This window comes from Colossoma macropomum, unplaced genomic scaffold, assembly GCF_904425465.1.
Source record: "Colossoma macropomum unplaced genomic scaffold, Colossoma_macropomum, whole genome shotgun sequence".
Classification (NCBI taxonomy): domain Eukaryota; kingdom Metazoa; phylum Chordata; class Actinopteri; order Characiformes; family Serrasalmidae; genus Colossoma; species Colossoma macropomum.
Window position 1 is genome coordinate 36497396 of NW_023494793.1, and position 19283 is coordinate 36516678.

The 19283-nt window shown below is 40.5% G+C and overlaps 1 protein-coding gene across 6 annotated transcripts in view; it reads right to left on the bottom strand.

Annotated features, from left to right (window-relative positions):
• The window catches only part of LOC118813840 (tight junction protein ZO-2), a 139638-nt gene that overhangs the window by 47651 nt on the left and 72704 nt on the right, over positions 1-19283 (bottom strand). The window lies entirely within an intron of this gene.

The window sequence follows — 19283 nt, forward strand, 5'->3', positions numbered from 1 at the left end:
ATTGGCACTACAAACATATGAATAATGGCACATTGGGTTATTTGCATTAGCCCTGACCAGTGATCAGGGTCTTATAACAGCATTCTGATCGCATGCTGAAGGTTTACTTTTCTTTATTTAATGAGTCACAATGGAAGCCTGATAGTCAAACCAATTGCAAAAAAAAAGTGTCGTCTGTGAGCAACTTGAAGTGCCACTGAAATGATCATACGAATCTTAACTGCTCAGATTCAACCAGAAAACAATGTCATGCTTTTTGACTGGCCAAATCAGACAAGCACTGGTCAAAATGACAAATAAAGTGTAACTTTTGGACTGTACTGTCTATTAAAATCATTTTAAAATGCACACAACCGTTTTTAACAGGGGTGTGTGATGTAATTTCACTACTACTACTGACCACTGTTCAGATCCTACATTACATTGAGCAAAGCAATGGTCAGACGGAAGAGGAAGGGTGGTAGTACTGATAGCAGCTGGAAGCAGTTTCATCATTTATGAAGGTTCTTTTAAGGATGAAGGTTTTCAAAGAGCTCACTGCGATAACAGAGAGACAGAGCAACACAGAGGCCTTGAACAGGTCAAACTAAGGGTGGGCGATATGGCAAGAATACATCATGAAACTCACGAAAGTACTTCAAAATACTCTAAAATTGGTCCAAATCTGCCTTATTTATGATACATGCAGTTGTTTTGCTGATTTTCTAAGCAAAAGTAAGTTAAAATATTCTCTACAGAGAACACACTTCAGCACATTTTAATGCAAAAAATCTGTTTATATGCTGAATTCAACAAATCGAGGAGAAAACCATAAAATGTTATTCCTTGTTTTTATGTTATTGCTGTTTTATTTTTTTCTAATATGTTAAACTCAAATTAATAGAAACAGGGCACTAAAAATGACATATTTAACTTTGTTCCTTCCTGTAGAGACAATTAACAAAATTGTAATTAGACTGGGGGTGTTCAAACTTATGCTGTAGGACTGTACGTATCATAATGTTATTTATCAGGACAGTGATAACGTCATCATATTGCCCACTCTTAGTCTGGACTGATTTCATGAAAACACATTCAACCATATTGCAAACCAAAAACCTCTTTCTCTCTTCATTTCTTTTCTTCCTTTTTCTCTCATACTTAAACACACACACACACACACACACACACACACACACACACACACACACACACACACACAGCTCGAGGGTGTCACTGTTCCCAGATAAACAGACAGGCATCCGGGTCGATAGTGCTGATCACAGACCCAACATGACCCACAAACTCCACAGTCACACCAACACCATGACCCCACTGCCCACAAAGGCGCCAACAACACAAAGATAAGCACCACTGGACTTTAACACAAACATTATTCCTTTTACCCTCTAACTCAAAGCACACATTTTTATTTACGGTAACATGTTTATGTAACTTGGTTCCAGTTCCCAAAATGACCCAAACCACAGAATTCAGAAAATTGTAACCTCCACCCCAGAAATGTTTTAACCACATGACACATACAGTTACATAATCATCAGACAGCAAAACACAGGATTACTGAGATGCTCTATACGGAAGGTGCTCTGTAAAAAAGTGTGTTCATAAAGACATTTTGGCGCTAGTCTTGGGTTCCAAGAATGATTCAGTTTGCCAGACAGACGGGTAAAATTCCAGTTAGTCCTGTGCAACATCTATACTGTGTGCTATAAAAGAATGACTCTGTCAAATGAAGTTAGTATAAACCAAATAAACGAGGTCATAGCACAAACCCCCATTTAGTGTACACTTCATTAGCGCTCAAACAAATCGGCCGTTGGCTGCATGTGCAAAAAACAAGACATATACTTTTGATAGAAGGGGGTGTCAACATTATTATAAGTAACTTAAAAACTTATATCTTGGCTAAATAGTTTTACTGGACATTGCGCCCAGACGTCTAATTTAACAGACTTGCGGATTTTTTTTCTGGACAAAATCCGCATTATTGTCTAATGGAAACCCTGACCAGGAGCCACTCTTAGTGCTGAAGCAACTGAAACAGTAACAATTGCTACACTGGTTTGTGTCCCTAACTCAAAAAAGTCATCTTTTCAATCCAAACACAGCTATTACTGTTCATAGGGGTTATGAATCTGTCAAAACAGAGTTTAGAATGTGTACAGGACATATGTATTCACAGCAGGGCTCCAGACTTCAAGCCAATAAAGCCTCTTGCTTTTCTGCAGGATGCCCACATGAGCATAATAAATAACACTTTGCTTACTTCTCTGTTCTCTTTCTCTCTTCATTTCTTTTCTTCCTTTTTCTCTCAAGCTTAAAAACACACACACACACACACACACACACACAACACACCATTCACTCTTTTCTCTCAGTGTGGTGATTTAATTGGAGGATGCTGCCTGAAGATATTTGCCCCATGAATTCTAAGAAAACACACCATTAGTGTTGCCATGTGTGTGTGTGTGTGTGTGTGTGTTTAAAGTAGTCCAAACATCACACTAACACACAGGGACAAACTGAACACAGAGGCGCACACACATGCGCACACACACACACATGCGCACACACACAGCTCCCTCTCCTACTTCAAAATTGACACAGACGCAGGCAATATGACAACAGTATAGCACTGTTATTATTGTGATGCATTATGTCGCAATATGCTTTTCTACTGTGAATATTTAAAGAACACTGACCAACTGCAGGCTTCATTACAAAAAGAGCATTATTAGTTCTATATGTTGAATTCAAATCAGTGCATTCATAGTTTTTGATAGTATTTTTTAAATGCTGCACTGCTGGTTCTATTCTGTCTGTTCCAACTCATAAAAGCTTGTTTTTAAGTACTGTTATAGAAAATTTTTGCCATACTGCCCACCACTATGATGAGATGAAGGTGGCGAACAGAGTGAAAAGGAGAGAGCGGGAGAGAGAGGGAGGAAGAGGTGGAGGGGACAGAGGGAGATAAAGAGAGAGAGATAATAAAGATAACAGAGAGAGAGAGAAATGCTTTGTACAGAAATGCTGCTGTACAGCTTCAATGCTCTTACTGTGGTGTTAATGAGGCCACGTTTATATTAAATCATTACATGGAATTTTTTTTTAAAAACCAATTCAAGACACACTGATCTACAAGTGAAAGATGTTCAGAGATTCTCAACAAGCTGTTCTGAAGACGCGATCGCTGTTAAACAAGTCAGCAGAGCAGTCTGCTGTTGTGTTTGCTATGCTATTGATATGCTGTTTAAAGTCAACATTCTGACTAATATAACAGGATACTCTTCATAACACATGACAGTCACACGCCCTCACAAACAAAAATTCTAGGACAGTGTCAATAATAAACATTTAGTCCTTACTGTAACAAACCTTATTTACTTTTCGGTTTTTACTTCAAACTCCCAACAGCCTTTTAAACTGTGTAAACACCTCATGACGAATCGACTAATAGAAATAGAATAAAATGACTTGAAATAAAATTTTAACTTCAGTTCCATTAACATACACCAGGGTTAAGAACTTCTTCTATGAAGTTGCTATTTTGAAGATATGAGGTTTACACATTGTTTACTGATGATACACACACACACACACACTTTTCTAAGCCGCTTATCCTTCTGGCTCATTTGGGGGGAGCTGGAGCCTACCCCAGCGGTCACTGGGCAGAAGGAAGGAAACACCCTGGACAGATCGCCAGTCTATCGCAGGGCTCATTTGTTCATTTTCAGTCAATTTAAAGGGTCAACTTTAGTATTTATCTGAAGATTTCTATGTGATACAACATGGTTTCTGACCTGTACGCGTCTTCATTTCTCTTCACAGGCGCATTTGAACTATTTAAATCTCACAGCTTACAACTAAAGTCGGCCTTCAGTGCTGGAGATTTCTCTGCAGGTAAATATCTCTGTTCAGCTGATATCTCTCTCTCTCTCTCTCTCTCTCTCCCTCTCTCTCTCTCCTGAGAACTAACCCAAAAACCCCAGCCCGCTCCGCTGCAGCTCTCAGCTCTTACTTAAAGGAAAGCGATCAGAACAAGGTCAGGATCGCGCTGTGGTCTCCAGCGTGTCTCACTGGAGAAAGCCCCTGCAGGGCCCAAGAGCACAGACAGGCGAGTGGAGCACTGAACTGTGCTGACAATCCCTGTCACCCACCACCCCATCACCAACGGCCCTGCACCGCTGCCTCCTGCAGGACTGGGGAATAACAGTGCTGCATGCCTGTTGCCCATTTCACCAGCTGTATAAACGTCTATACCCCGATCTCCAAGAGTTAAATAAACTTCTTTAAAATAATAAAGTCAACAAAACTAAGTATGTATTGTATAGGTGTCTAAACTACTTTAAACTACTAAATTAATGCCTAAACTCCTTATACACATAAACAATAACCACAAGTCACCAAACAGCTTCAATGCGCCTTGGCATAGACTGTGGAAGGCTCTGGAACTGTACACATTCCTCTGAAAGATATTCTTTTTTTTTAATTTTCATAATCACTAAACCATTCAGGGACCCCTTGAGGCCTGTGGGTGATCCTAGACGAGACCATTCCCATCAAGACAGAAATGTTCATCATAGGATAAAGGTGATCAGTCAGAATCACTTTCTATTGGTTTGCAGTCTAAGGGAACAAGTAGACCAAAACCATGCCAGCAAAATACCTCTGACAGCATAACAGAGCCACCAGACCCCCTCATTGCATGGCTCAACCATTCATTCATGTATTATTCTCTTGGTGTATGCTGCACATGCACTTGCCCACTTGTGGAAAATATGCTGAAAGATCAATCATCTGACCAAATCACTTTTTTCTACAGATCTGTAGATCAGTGCCTGTAGTTTCAAATGTGCCTTTGTCTTAGTCATGAGGGGTTTATACACTGCACACCTACTATAACATCCCTCTCTAGTTACAGGTGGACTATTTTTGCAGGCAGTATGAACATGTCCTCCGTTTACTTTCTCAGTCACCTGAGGAACAGCTGCTTTTCTGTTTTTGCTTATACATCACAAGAATGCACAAACATCACGATCACTGAACTTTTAAACAGAACTTCTAGCACTATTTACTGATGTTTTTACCCATAGATTTAAATGCAGGTCACTTTAGTCACTGTTCCTATTGAAGCACTAGGGAGTTGAACAGTCTTGACTGAAGCTCCTGCCATCCATGCAATGCCCCAATAAAGAACCCTCTTTTAAAGCCACTTAGATCTTCTCCTCTTGCCAACTTGATCCAAAATTGAGGTGAACTGGACCTGCTCAGCACATTCATACATGCCACATGGTTTGTCCTTTGTCTTGTGGCACGGATAGAATTTTAAAAACGTCTGTGGTAATGGAAGAAGAGCCAAGGAATCCATAACAGTTAAACAATGAATCGAATAAGAGTTAATAGGTTAAACAACTATATAATTAATCATTAGTTACAGTAAGAGAATATGAAGGGTCTCACTGCATGTCATTTTTTCATAATAAAGGTTGTTGTGATTGGGCAATATCAGAAATATCAATGCTATATTATGATTAAATCCGCATCTATTTGAGAAATAACAATAAGCTGTTATTCTTTTCAGAAACCCTTTGTATTCAAAATTAGTACAACTAGATACAGAGCATTTTGGAATGAAACCCTTCATATACTAAGTTAAACTAGCTACATTTTCTGATCATGCTGTGATCTAAACCAATCAACTGCAATACAGTATTTTTTGATACTCTGATACAACGTTGTATCGTTACCGCCCTGAAAAGCAGAAACCCAGCGGTTGAGACTCCCTTTATCCCAATCATGCTACAGTTAAGCAGGACCTGCATGCAGAAGCAGCCCACCAGCCTAGCCCAGTGTTAGCATATCTCTGCAGTATACACACCAAACACTCCCCTCAACAGACAAGAGGCCATGCATGATAGGAAAAGAGAAATACTTCTCATCCATACTGCAGATATTACATACACATACCTGCCAAAAGACAACAGATACATCAAACGCTGAGGTATGTAGATACAAAACAACCTAAAAAAGGCCTCAGCAACCCAAAACAAGTGCACGTGCATAGGTGTGCATGCTCACACATTGAGGCTAGCTGTTAATTCCCATGGCCTCAGCCCCAACTGAGCTCACACCTGAGGTAAAACAAAGGCAGCACTCTGCATGGCTGCACTAGCAGAATAGCCAGAGCTGTGGGACTAAAAAGGGAGAGTGGCCAAGACGGCTGATGCTGATGAAGCTATGCTACTCAACGCACTGCTGGAGCAGCTGTTAGCATGGACTTCAAACATCATGCAAAATGTGACAAAGCCAATGCAGGCCAGGCTAAAGGAAAGGCTAGATGAAGAACTATATCCACTATATCTATGGACTACACCTATGGACTATATCTACGCCCAACTTTAAAGAGGAGCTCTATATTTCTGCATGATTCAGTGGTTGACATGTAAGCAAAGTCATTCAGAGTAGTAAAATTGCATGGTAGAGAAACTTATCAGCTCGGATTTTCTTTACAATGGTGGTGATAGAAAGCAATGGTCATAATGTTGGCAACATAAACACAGCCAATGTGATTGCTATCCAAAATATTCAATGAACCTACTAACTATCTACATACAAATGCTGATAATGGTAAAATAGTGGTAAACCCTGGGCAAGACAATAAATTCCTTTGGGTACTATTTTGCCATACAACACCCTACATGTATCTCTCCACTACTCATTTATTTAAAGAATCTGTTTTAGGCCAAAACATGACATCAAAACTATCATAAAACAGCGTCATATGTATCAGGCAATGTATTTGCAGCCATTCATGTAATAACTTTCTGAGAGGTAGCTTTTAAAGGCATTAAATGCTTCAGATATCTGGTTCCCATGACTGCCACTGTGAACAATTCTGACAATGGCAAGTTTCTCTAGAACGCACTGACTACAATGACTTTAGTTACTTCATAACTATTTTCTTGCGCAAAGTTAATTAACTTCATTAACCAAGGGCAAACTTGTAGCTCTTTTTAGAAAAGGCTTTGTGAGCAGTTTTGATGTCCTACCATCATGTGGTCCTCACAAAGTCCTAAAAACAAGTGTATACACACAGCTGACCATGCTAAGAATACACTGTCCACCTGAGGGACACGCAGACAGAAACACCTGCTTCCCTTTGACAGTCATGAAAATGAGCAGAGCCCAAAATTAGTTTTTAACTGTGAGAAAGAGAGTTTGAAAAAGCCAAGCAGGGAGCAGATGGCCCAGCAACAGCAGAGCAGAGCTTTTCCACTGTCACTGTACACAATGAGTGCAGACACAACGCAGACATACAGCCTCAGAGACACACACACATAGTGTCAGAGACACAGTGACAGTCAGTTCCCATTTAGGATTGGGACAATATGAAAATCTACTGTCATGATTAGGGGTGTAACAATGCACTGTGACACTGTGGTATGCAAAACTATGATAATGTGCATCATGGAGATGTGAGAATGCAGCATGGAGAATAGGCGTTCTATTAATTATGCCGTTCGATGCAGCTACATTGTGAGAACACCGAGTTTGCGAACAATCAGCACCCATCAACACCTCTCTCCGGCACTTCTCCTGCTTCCCAGCTCTAATGTCTGAAGCATTTCATTCCAGTGCAACAACATAAATACAGCCATCATTTTTCTTCATTCAAATGCTGGGCAAAATATCGTGTGGATAATGAACTGTCCACCCAGTACTGTGACTCAAATCAAAACAAGGGCTGAGTACGACACTCCAAGTCATGATGTCAATTATCAAAATTATTATGGTTTGCAAAATTTTCACAGTGCTGTTACTGAAAATGTTCAAAAATCAGTAATATTCTAAACATATTACATTAATATCTTACAAAATTCTTACCTTGCTGTCCACTAAGAAAATACATCCCTAGCTAGTGCAAACAGGCTAGAGCAGTGGTGCTCAATCTAGTTCTCAAGAGCCCCCAGATGGTCCATATTTTCGCTTCATCTCAACTCCTGACAAACAGGGAGGGAGCAAAAAGCGTGGACACTCTCAGGAGCCCGAAAAACTAGTTTGATAATCATTGAGCAACAGTCTAGAGCAGGGGTGCACAGTTCTCCCCTCCTCAAACACATCCACTAAACCTGCCAACTGACAGAAGAGTTGAAATAGGCGTGTTTGCACAGGGAAGTCACCAAACTGTGTCAGACAGCAGCCATCCAGGACCGGAGTTGTGCACCCTAGAGATCTAGGATAGACACCCCCCTTGACCTAAGACACAGCCAGATACAAGAGCAGCGCCAATACAATGAGATATAACATGTGATACCTAGATACAAGTGATATTCAATACAGAGAGAAGAAACGCAGTGCAATTATGTGCAATTATAAAAATCACTGGTTAATGATGGTAACAGAATTAAAATATGAGAAAGTTCAGAGTCGAATGGAAGAAAATTATTTTGCTTGGAATATGATTTTGAGAAGGAACACATAGTCTGTTTCCATAACAGTCAGACACTAGGAGTAACCTATATGGAAAACACAATATTTTTGGTACTACAGCATGTTTGTTAATTGTAAATAAAGTGGATATTTATAATAAACATGTTTTATAATTCTGGCCATAAATCTCTTAATTTTGGCCACAAGGTTCATTGGCTTGTTGCCCCAAGTGGCCAGTGCGAAATGTTATATCAGATTACAACTTTGACAAGATGCTATTTGTACACTGTTATTGAAATTATAAGAAATAAACCGTACCATTTACACTGAGATGTATTTTGTTTGATCATGTCCAATCCCTAGCTGCAATGGAGTATGGTCACTGTATTGTCTTAAAAGGCAGTTCCACCAGTTTTTCAAAATTGCTGCATAATTCAGTCTAGTACATAAACCCATAGCCCAACCCACTAGCCTGTGTGTTCATTTATCTTTGATAAAGCACAAATATTATTTTCTATTTAGCTAAAGAAAACTGGCCAAAACAACTGAATTTAGAATCGGCCATACAAATTTATGACGAGTTCTTTGGGACAAATTGTATACTGCCCGCAGAGGGAAGTGACTGATAAGTGTCTGAGATGCAAATAAAGTCATTCAGATAGCTTAGAGAAACATACCAAATCAGATCTCTTAACAGTGGTGGTGATAGGAACCAGGGGTCATGATGTCCACAGCACAATTATAGACATTTAATTTACTATCCAACATGATCAGTGACCCTACACGTGTCGTCTGAGTGTTTATATGAAATGCTGATAATGGTGAAAGAGTGGAAAATTTTGGAAAAAAAAAAAAAACAGATTTTTCCTTTTAATGTCCAGCATACATCTCTGAGGAAGTATTTATAGGAATGCTTCAGATGCCTCGTTCCTATCACCACCATTTTGTAAAATTCTGACTGGGTAAGTTTTTCTAGAATGGAGCATTTCATATTAAACCGTTCGGAATTACTCTGGTCATCTCTTAATGAGTGAATTATGCACAAATTTGGAGAAATCGATGGAATTCCACTATAAATGCAGAAGTGAGTGCCAGTTCAGGTACAGATGCATTGTAGACCTACTAGGCACAGCTGCAGTGGAGAAATGCTACAAACACAATGAGAGCAATACAAACCTGAGGATGCGGTCAGAGAGCATCATAGAGTCATAGTTCAAATCCTCTACACAAACAGAGTCCCAGTGCAGAGCGATTACAGCACAGAGACCGCTATATACACCTACAGCCCCAGAGACTCACAGCGGAGGGAAGGTTGTGCGCTATGCGACATGAGCTACTAAAGTCCACAACACACACATCAGCCTGCATGCTAAAGACACTCGCTCTGTATTCCAGCATCATCACTGCTGCTACATCCCACACGCGCACACGTACAGGCCGTCTCTGATTACTTCTGCATCTATTCAACAGCACTGCTGACAACATGCACGAACACTCACTTTCATATCATATGATTCATTTCACTCCTCGCTTACTTCCCAGCTTTAGTTCAACCCGTAAAACCAGCTCGACACAGTGTTGCAGATCCCAAACAACTGCATTAAAGCTGCAGCACAACTTAGTTTAATACAAACTTGAGCCATTACAATTACAGTTAACCAACTGCAGCTAACTGCTTTAAGTTTGCCAATGCAGGTACTATGTAATGCCACACAACCCATTGTAGACAATCAGCCGCAAACTAAACACAGTACAAAGAAGCCAGTGCATCAAACAGAACATCAAAAAGCACTTTGCACACAGATCAAACGGCTGTGAGCGGGGAGGGGGGATCTAGAGGAAATGCGATCGCGCATCTAAGACGCTAGCTGAAGGAGGGTTTAACCCCTGGAGGATCAAAAGCCCGCGCGGCTCCATCCCTCTCTCTATCTCTCTCTCTCTACACTCTCTACACCCCCACCAGTCGGAGCAGGCATGCGGACGCTCGGCTGGGGGTGTACAGGATGATGAAGCTGTCCCGGAGCGGCCGGCTCTCGCCCCGCACCTCCGCACGCGCCCCTCCTCGCCGTCTCCATGGCTGTGATCTCCGCAAACGCACGCAGCAGCTAAAGGGGAGCCAGTCCACACTCATCTCTCCCCATGGCCGCCCCGGCTCCAATCTAATTAAGAGCTGTGCCCGAGAAGATTAGGAGAGAGAGAGGCTGAGAGGGAGAGAGAGAGTGAGAGAGGCAGAGAGAGAGAGAGAGTGAGAGAGAGAGAGAGAGAGAGAGAGAGAGAGAGAGAGAGACAGACAGAGGGAGAGGGAGAGAGAGGCTAAAAATAAAGCTTACACAGCCTTGGCGATTCCTGAGCGATCGGACGGCGCGCGCCCACTTTCGGCGCAGCACCGTTTTCATTGCAGCGGCCGGGGCAGAGGGGTCCGCCAGATGAGCCCAGCAGCCGTCTGCCCACCACACACACACGCGCAACCTGCTCTCATCTCCCTACCGCATCTCTCTCTCTCTCGCTCTTTTTTCTCTCTCTACTCTCCCTTTGTGTCTCTCTCTCTCTCTTTTCAGTCTCTCACCCTTTTTCTCTCTACTCTCTCTCTTTCACTCTGTATCTCTACTATTTCTCTCTCATACACTACTCTCTCTCTCTACTCTTTTTTCTCTCTTGCTACTTTTTTTTCCATTATATCTCTCTCTTCTCGTTTTAATCTTTCAGCCTTTTCTCTCTACTTTCTCACTTTCACTCTGTTCCTCCACTAAGTCTCTCTCTCACACAACTCTACCTTTTCTCTCGCTATTTTATCTTTTTTTTCTATTATCTCTTCTCTCACATTTTAGTCTCTCACCCTCTCTTTCACACTTTGTCCCTTTCTTCTCTTTCTCTCTCTTCTTCTCTCTATGCTTTCCTTTCTCTCTCTTAACTCTTCCCACTATTTCTCTCTTACTTTCAGTTTTTTTCCTTTTCTTTTGCTTTAGTCTCTCACCTTTTTTTCTCTTTCTACTCTCTTTCTTTATTCTCCCTTATTCCTCTGCTTCTTTCCTTCTCTCTCTGCCTTCCCTCTTGCTTTTTTCTTTATCGCTCTCTCTCTACTCTTCCTCCCTCTTTTACTCTCTGCCCTTCTCACTACTCTCTCTCTCTACTCTTCCTTATTGTTTCTTTTTCTGTCTTTACCCCCTCTTGATCTCTACCCTCCCTCTACCTCTCTCTTTTGCTCTCCATCTACTCTTTCCTTCTCTCTCTCTCTCTCTCTCACTGCCCCCCCTCTCTGAATCTGACTGCTTTTCCATGTTATGTAATTCTAATACAATACTGGCCTACATTCTTGCACATACACACAAACACACACACAGAAAAACTTGTACAGATATGCTCACTTACACACACACACACACACACACACACACACACACACGCACACACGCACACACGCACACATAGACCCTCTCTCTCTCTGTGACTGCAGAGGATGCTGTTATCTGCAGGACAATGCCGTGCCTTTAATATTTCAGCACTGTGCACTCCTCAGGAAAGTGTCCCTCCGCTTTTAAAGCTTTCAAACGGGAGTGCACCAGAACAGCTGCCATTCACTTCACTCGTGCAAATTTTAAAGAAACAACATCCGTTGTGTCTTCAAACATACTGTGTTGGATCAGGATTTGTTCGGTGTTTCTATTCATTAACGGAGCTGCATGTAAGATTCAACGAGAGCTTTTGCCGCTGCCTTTTTTAGTAATAATACAAAGTTGTGAACGTTTGAGTCTGTATTACTCCTATTTGTGCACTTTGTGGCGTCAGGGAATAAAACATGTTGGTTCATATTCACTGCATTTTGATGAATGCAGCATTATAGTTTGGCTTCTTTTCCTGTTTAGACACTGTAAACATAAACAACACCATAAACAACACCTTAAAGGTCCTTAACAGTGGTTAAGGAACTTTATTTAAAGTGTAACTTATGAAGGTCTTATGAAGGTCACGTTTTTTGTGATGTCACAAAAACCAACTTATTTACATGTATCCGCCTAGTTAGCCAACAGTACATTAGCTTCACTCATTCATATTGAAATTAGAGTGTTTCAGCCTGGACACAGAGAACACTGGTCAGTCTTAAAGGTGTAGTAACAAAAACAGATGTTTAATTCTAAAAAATGATCACATAAGAATGAATTATTATGTTTTAACACATAAACCCATAGGCCGACCCACTAGCCTGTGTGTTCATTTATCTTAGGCAAAGAGCAAATATTATTCTATTTAGTAAATCACTGCTGTCGTAAGAAAACCTCGTACCTCTATTTTTGTTGTTTTTCAGTTTTTGACATAATTTGAAAATGCCTGTTGTCCTTTACATTGTGTGTAAATTTCATGATGAATGGACTAAAAGAAATGACGCAAAATGAACTGGAAAAAAGTCTGGTTCCATTGACTTACATTAAAAGTAAAGTAGGTTTTTTTGCTTCACCTGTAAAGTTACCATTTTGGAGATACAAGGTTTTCTTCAGACAACAGCAAAATGAAAACTGGCCAAAACAACTGGAATCAGAAGCAGCCATACAAATTCATACGGAGTTCTTAGGGACAAACTGTATACTGCCCACAGAGAGAAGTGACTGATAAGGGTCTGATAACTTCCTGCATGAAGGCTGGGTAAGAGCCACCGTGGGCCACAAACAGGGGAGGGAATTAATCAGGAAACAAACAATCTGCCTCCACTCTGCTCTAATCTGTTTTCTCCAGCATCATTTTAATTAGTAAGCTAACTTCCACACAGCATGGAACAAATGTCAATCAAACCCTGAAGAGGGGACTCAACCAGAATGTGCACGTGGGCTGTAGTTGTGACATGCAGGAGGACGTGGCTTAAGACAATGAGCGACTGTTAGGCCTGCTCTCCAGGAACTGCAGAACTCACTCAGAGAGAGTTAGCGTCTGAAAGCAGATTACGAGGAATTACACACAAACATTCCAGAGTGTTTAAAGTGATCAGACCATACACACACACACACACACACACGACCCTCCCTCTACTAATCTCTACACAGATACACACACTCTCCTGAGCCTAACATCCCTCAGCATCACCACACAGTTCGAGGGCTCCAGGGCTGTTTCTGACCCCTTGGCGACACCTACTGAGGGGTCCTCCTACCCACCCTAAGCATGTTGTATCGTGTGCAGGAATGAAATGATCTAATGCTTCAATGATTTTTCTAAAGGTCTAACGTTCATCTGGGTAGGTGTTACGTGTAGGTGGGCTAAATTAATATTTAACATTACATTTCGCTGCTGTCGGAACAAAACCTTGTATCTCCAAAATGAGACTTTACAGGAAAAGGAAAAATATATACCGTACTTTAAATGTCTATGGAACCAGCTTTTTTCCAAGTAATGTTGGGTCTTTTCTGTTGATCCATTCATCATGTAAATTCTTCATCTTGCTAAACAAGTTTATTTTATTTAATTTAAACTTTTATAGTATATCCTTAAACACAATAAACTAGTCAAAACTTATGTCCAGATGTTTTATTCAATATTTTCATAGTTTCCTGGTAACAAGACCAATACAGTTATTTCTTGTCAAGTGTCAAGTTATCTGCTTTGATATGTATAAAGCATTCTGGATATTAATTTTAGTATAACTTTATTCTTGATAATATACATTTGTTATCTACAATTATTAAAGAATCATCTACAGCTCTGTTCATCAAATCAAAATCTTCTTTTTTACAGCTTCCCACTCAGTATTTGAAACCTGAGTTCAGGAGTTTATGTATTTTTTATCATTATAAAGCAGTGATTCCAAACTTTTGGACGATAATTCCAAACAATTGAATGATAGTGCACCCTCACGTATACAGAGTGGTCCATAGTCTCAGAGCACGAATCAGAACTTCATCTGAATCTTTTTGCTGGACACAAGAAGAATAACTATCTAACAGTACAGACCCCATGGAGCAAGCTCACTTTGTCCTCTCAATAGAGAGGCCTATAAATAGAGAAAGCCTTCACACTGGCAGAAAAACTGAAGCTGGCACAATAGATGACATTCACCCAATCATGGCCTTTGTTTTGTCCACTCGACAGGGACGCCTCCAAATAAAGGCTTCGCTGTCATCCAGAAGATACTGTAAGAAACTGTGGAGAAAGATTGATGGCCTTTGCCAAGCAGAGACACAAAGAGCTCTTCTACAGAATTTGAGATTAGCTAATGGAAGTTAGACAGAAGCATCAACTGTGACTTAATGGTGATTAATGTAATGTAATGCAATCTGGAAAAAATATTAATAATCATTAGCATAAACAGGGATCGTCTGTATGTCGTCTTATTTAGATCACTGGTTACATTAGACACAGTCAGCGGGGCTCTCTGTCCGTCTCTCTTCATCTCTCTGCACTACACACTTTCCTCTTTTCACTCTTTTCACCAGAAACAACTAACAAACTATGAGCATTCAAGTCAAGTAAAGTCAAGTTTATTTATATAGCCCTTTTTACAACAGACGTTGTCACAAAGCAGCTTTACCGAAAAAAGATAATCTGGGTCCAAGCCCCCATGAGCAAACCAGTGGCGACAGTGGCAAGGAAAAACTCCCTAAGAGCAATAGGAAGAAACCATTAGAGGAACCAAGACTCAAAAGGGGAACCCATCCTCCTCTGGTCGACACCGGATAGCAAACAGTAACAATAACAGCATTCTAACAGCATTCTAACTGACCATATTCAATTACTAATAATTATATTAAAACCAGTTCAAGTGAAGCATTCTCCTGTCTTTTGTAGCCTAAAACTAGGGATGTGCATTGGTACTCAAGTATTCAGTTAACTGTTTGAGGTGCCGGGAAATAGAAAATATAGGCCAACTGTCAAGGAAAATACAGTTTTTCTGTTTTGACAAAACTGTAAATGTTAATTTCTTTCACCATGAAAAGTGTCGTGCATTCCGTACAGGGTTAAGAGCTGTGGAATTAGAAATCAGAATTCAGAACTACTGACCAACTGTGCTTGCACACAGAGGAATTTGACCTCCGCATTTAACCCATCTGTGCAGTGAAACACCCACACTACTGAACGCACACACTACGAAGCAGTGAGCACAACTGCCCAACGCGGTGGGCAGCCCTATCCACGGTGCCCAGGGGTTAGGTGCTTTGCTCAATGGCACTTCAGTCATGTCCTGTTGGCTTAGGGAATCAAACCAGCGACCTTCCGATTGCACTCTGACTTTCAGCCCACGACTGTCCCCCTAATTAATTTACTGAGTTCAACAACTATGCAAATACATGTCCAAATTTGTACTGTTTTCCCCACATCTACTATAAATCGAGGCCTAAAAACTCATCATTTGTATTCTACTGGCGCAGACCCCTATGGTCGCCACTTGCAGATGGCTCTAAAGCAGTTGCGAGAGCTCACAGAAATCACACATTCTACATCAAATTAGTTGAAAATTAACAATAGCAGACAGTCTTGGTTGCTTACAATGATAATTCAGACATGGTAACCTTTTCGTCCACCATTTTAAAGCTGTTCTGAATATGATAAAATGAAACTTCACTGCTTTTTTCAAGTTTCGATAACATAAAGTAAATTTTGTTGAACGGCAAAGAGTCTGCATGTATGTTTCTTTTTGACACAAAAAAACTAGTCCCCCAATTAATGCTCTTCTTAGTCTGACCCTCGACCTATGTGTAGTTCCACTCTGATGTCCAGCTGATCACCTGCTATATGTTTTTTTGGACACTGCTGTCCTGACGTGGTTGTATCCCCTCATTCAAATACAGCTTTTAAATGGGAAGTTTCATTGTGGCTCTCGGTCATCCCGTAAATCTGTTTATTACCAAAGTACAATCGAGTCTTAAGGATCATTTACAATCATAACAAACTGCTGTTTGTCTTCACATACTGTTATTGTGCACTTTTATTTCAAGTACAACAATCCAAAAAACGAATGCAATATATAATCTATGCTACCTTACGCATGTAACCTGAATTATAATAAAAAACTTGGATGTCCAGTCTCTAAATGCAGCTTCCTGAATCTAGGGTAACTAACAGTGTTTCTTGGAGGGAGAAGAGATTTAGTCAGGGCATCCATTATTCAACGGCATCATCTCTGAAAATTGAGGTCAACATTAATTTAAATTGTGAGACTTTAAACAGGATTAACACAAGGGCAGTTTACACCAACAGAATACTGCACTGATTAGTATCACAGCCCTGTTTAACCGGGAATTACCCGAAAGTGGCAATTAAAAGTTATGAGCCACCTCCAAATTCATGTCTTATTAAAAGCCTTTCCTGCCATTCTGAAATATTAAACATATTTTTCATCCCAAATTAAAAAATGATGCAGAAGAAGTATGTGACTCTGATACTCATCCACAATTAATTAGCAGTATCCTGCCATACTGAGTCCGGACTGAAAGCTGTAAAAAAGTATTAATAATATTCTATGACCTTATCTTTCAAAAACATTACTTGTGAAAGTAAAAATATATATTGCATCACTTTATTTAGGAAAAGTAAATGAATGGCTCTTTTGAAAGTTACTGCTTCACTCCACTGGTTGGAATGTAATTGAGGCTTGGTCCCCTCTGTGGTGCTGCCTCATTAAGAGGGCTGTTCAGTCATCAAAGAGAAATAAATTGCAGTGCGCCGCAGAGGGCCAGCTTAGCTTCATCACTAACTACTGGACCCAGATCAGCCCTGCCTAACCGCATCTACACCAATACTCTTTAGAAGCACTACAGGCTCCAGTGCTGAGTATTACACTCAAACACAACATCAGTATGTCATCGATTCTAGTCTATAAACATCAAACTATCAGTATGGACTGTGCGCAATATTCACTGCCTACACATATAATACAAAGTTGCCGGTCAAAAGTTTGGGGACACTTTGACTTCTTGTGAAATTTGGATTTTATTACTTAATTTTCCAGTAAAGCAAACCACTATTAACAAAAACAGCTATTTAATCATGCCTATTTTGTATATTTTGCAACACTCAGCTGTTTGAGTGTGTCCCTCGGAATGAAGTGTAGATTTTGTCTAATAATGATCTGATGCTTTTCTTCTCTAAACTATTAAACACCTGAAACTAGAGATATCATTAGACTTTTTTCTGACACAAATACTATTATTTGAAACTAGCTTTTTTTTTCATTTAAGCACGTCACTTAAGATGAGAATCTAAAAGAAGACTATCATGCATAAACTACTCAAACACCCTTTTACCCCAGATGAAGAAATACACAGCTAACGATGTGATTTTCAGACTAGGCTATCGTGACAAGTTTGTCCACATTGTCTCATATTCACAACATGCAGGGGGTGTACAAAATAGTGGAAACACCACATGAAACGCTAACACTCACTGGCCATTTTATCAGGTAGATCTACCATATACGGTACACTCTATGCGTTTACAATTGTGATCTTTTGCTACACAATTTATTTGCTACCTTTTACAACACAAAAAAGGTACGATACTGTCACTGGGGCAGGATCCCTCTTGTCACTGGGGTGGTACCCTCAAGGGAACATCCCAGTACCTTTAGTCAGGAAACATAATTGTACCATAATCCACTGAAATTATATTTTCTAAATTGTATTGACTCCACACACCCCGCCTCGTCTCCAGGCTTTTTATTTTATTGCTCTGTTATGAACAGGTAAAAACACGTACTTTCAAACTTATTTAAGGCACACAACTAGACCTTAAAACCACTGCTGTACCTTAGAGATTACATTTACATTGTTTGTATCTTGATGAACCTAAAATGCACCTGCACAGAACCTTTATTTCTAACAGTGTATAGCAATCAATGAAAAAGGACTACCATAGGATGACCACTGACCAGATATTAGGTGGTGGACATAGTACTGGAAGGAATGATCAAAATTCATGGCACAGTATAATTAACATTTCTGATTCTGACAGTTTTGGAATAGTATATAAAAGAATCCTAAAAAGAATATATAAAAGAATTCATGTCAGTACAAACTGGTCCTCGGCTTGTTGGGCAGACCAGGCCCTGAAATGGCTGAGGGAGCAGGCTAGGCTAAAAGCTAACCCCAAGAGACTGGCGGGTCCATCCATATTACTCACTTACAGACAAAGTGGACCACTTTAGACTGTAAATGACTACACAGCTGCAGGTGATCAAGGGTCTGCTGTGTTTCCACTTCACTGAAAGCCACTGAAACATCCGTGAATCAATGATTCGCCTAAACAGGATAACTTTGGCATGTTTTTTAGCATGTTATCCCTGCTTATTTGTGGCATTCTCTGTGTTGAGAATGGTCCACCGCCAAGTAATATCTGGTCAGTGGTGGTCCTATAATGGTCCTTTTCCAAAGATGGACAGGCTAAAGTCGGCTGACAAACTGTCCAGCAACAGAAGGGCTAGCGTAAACCCACAAATTGCTCCTTTGTGGTAGGTAATAGAATGATACAATACACAATATTAACGCCAAACTTTTATGTGCTCCGATAGACAAGCTAAGCAATCTCCAATCTGCATAAGATCCCTAATTCAGAAGAGAAGAGTTAGCTGACACCTTTAATCCACTGACTGGCAGAAATCTTTATTTGGAGGTGAGGACAGGACATCGTCAGCTGGATCGCGAGCTAAATACCTCCAGATTGATTCTGACTGCTGACACACGTTCTGTTGATAAGCAGAGAGGGGTTAGCTCAGAGCACTAGTGTGGATGTCCCGCCCTACATTAATACCGCTCATATAAACAGCTGCTGGCTACGGATCTGAGTTCCACATCCACTACTCCTTCCGGTAATGATACTGCTCACTTGACTCATACTTCTGTCTATAGATCACCATCAAAGAGATGACACACTAC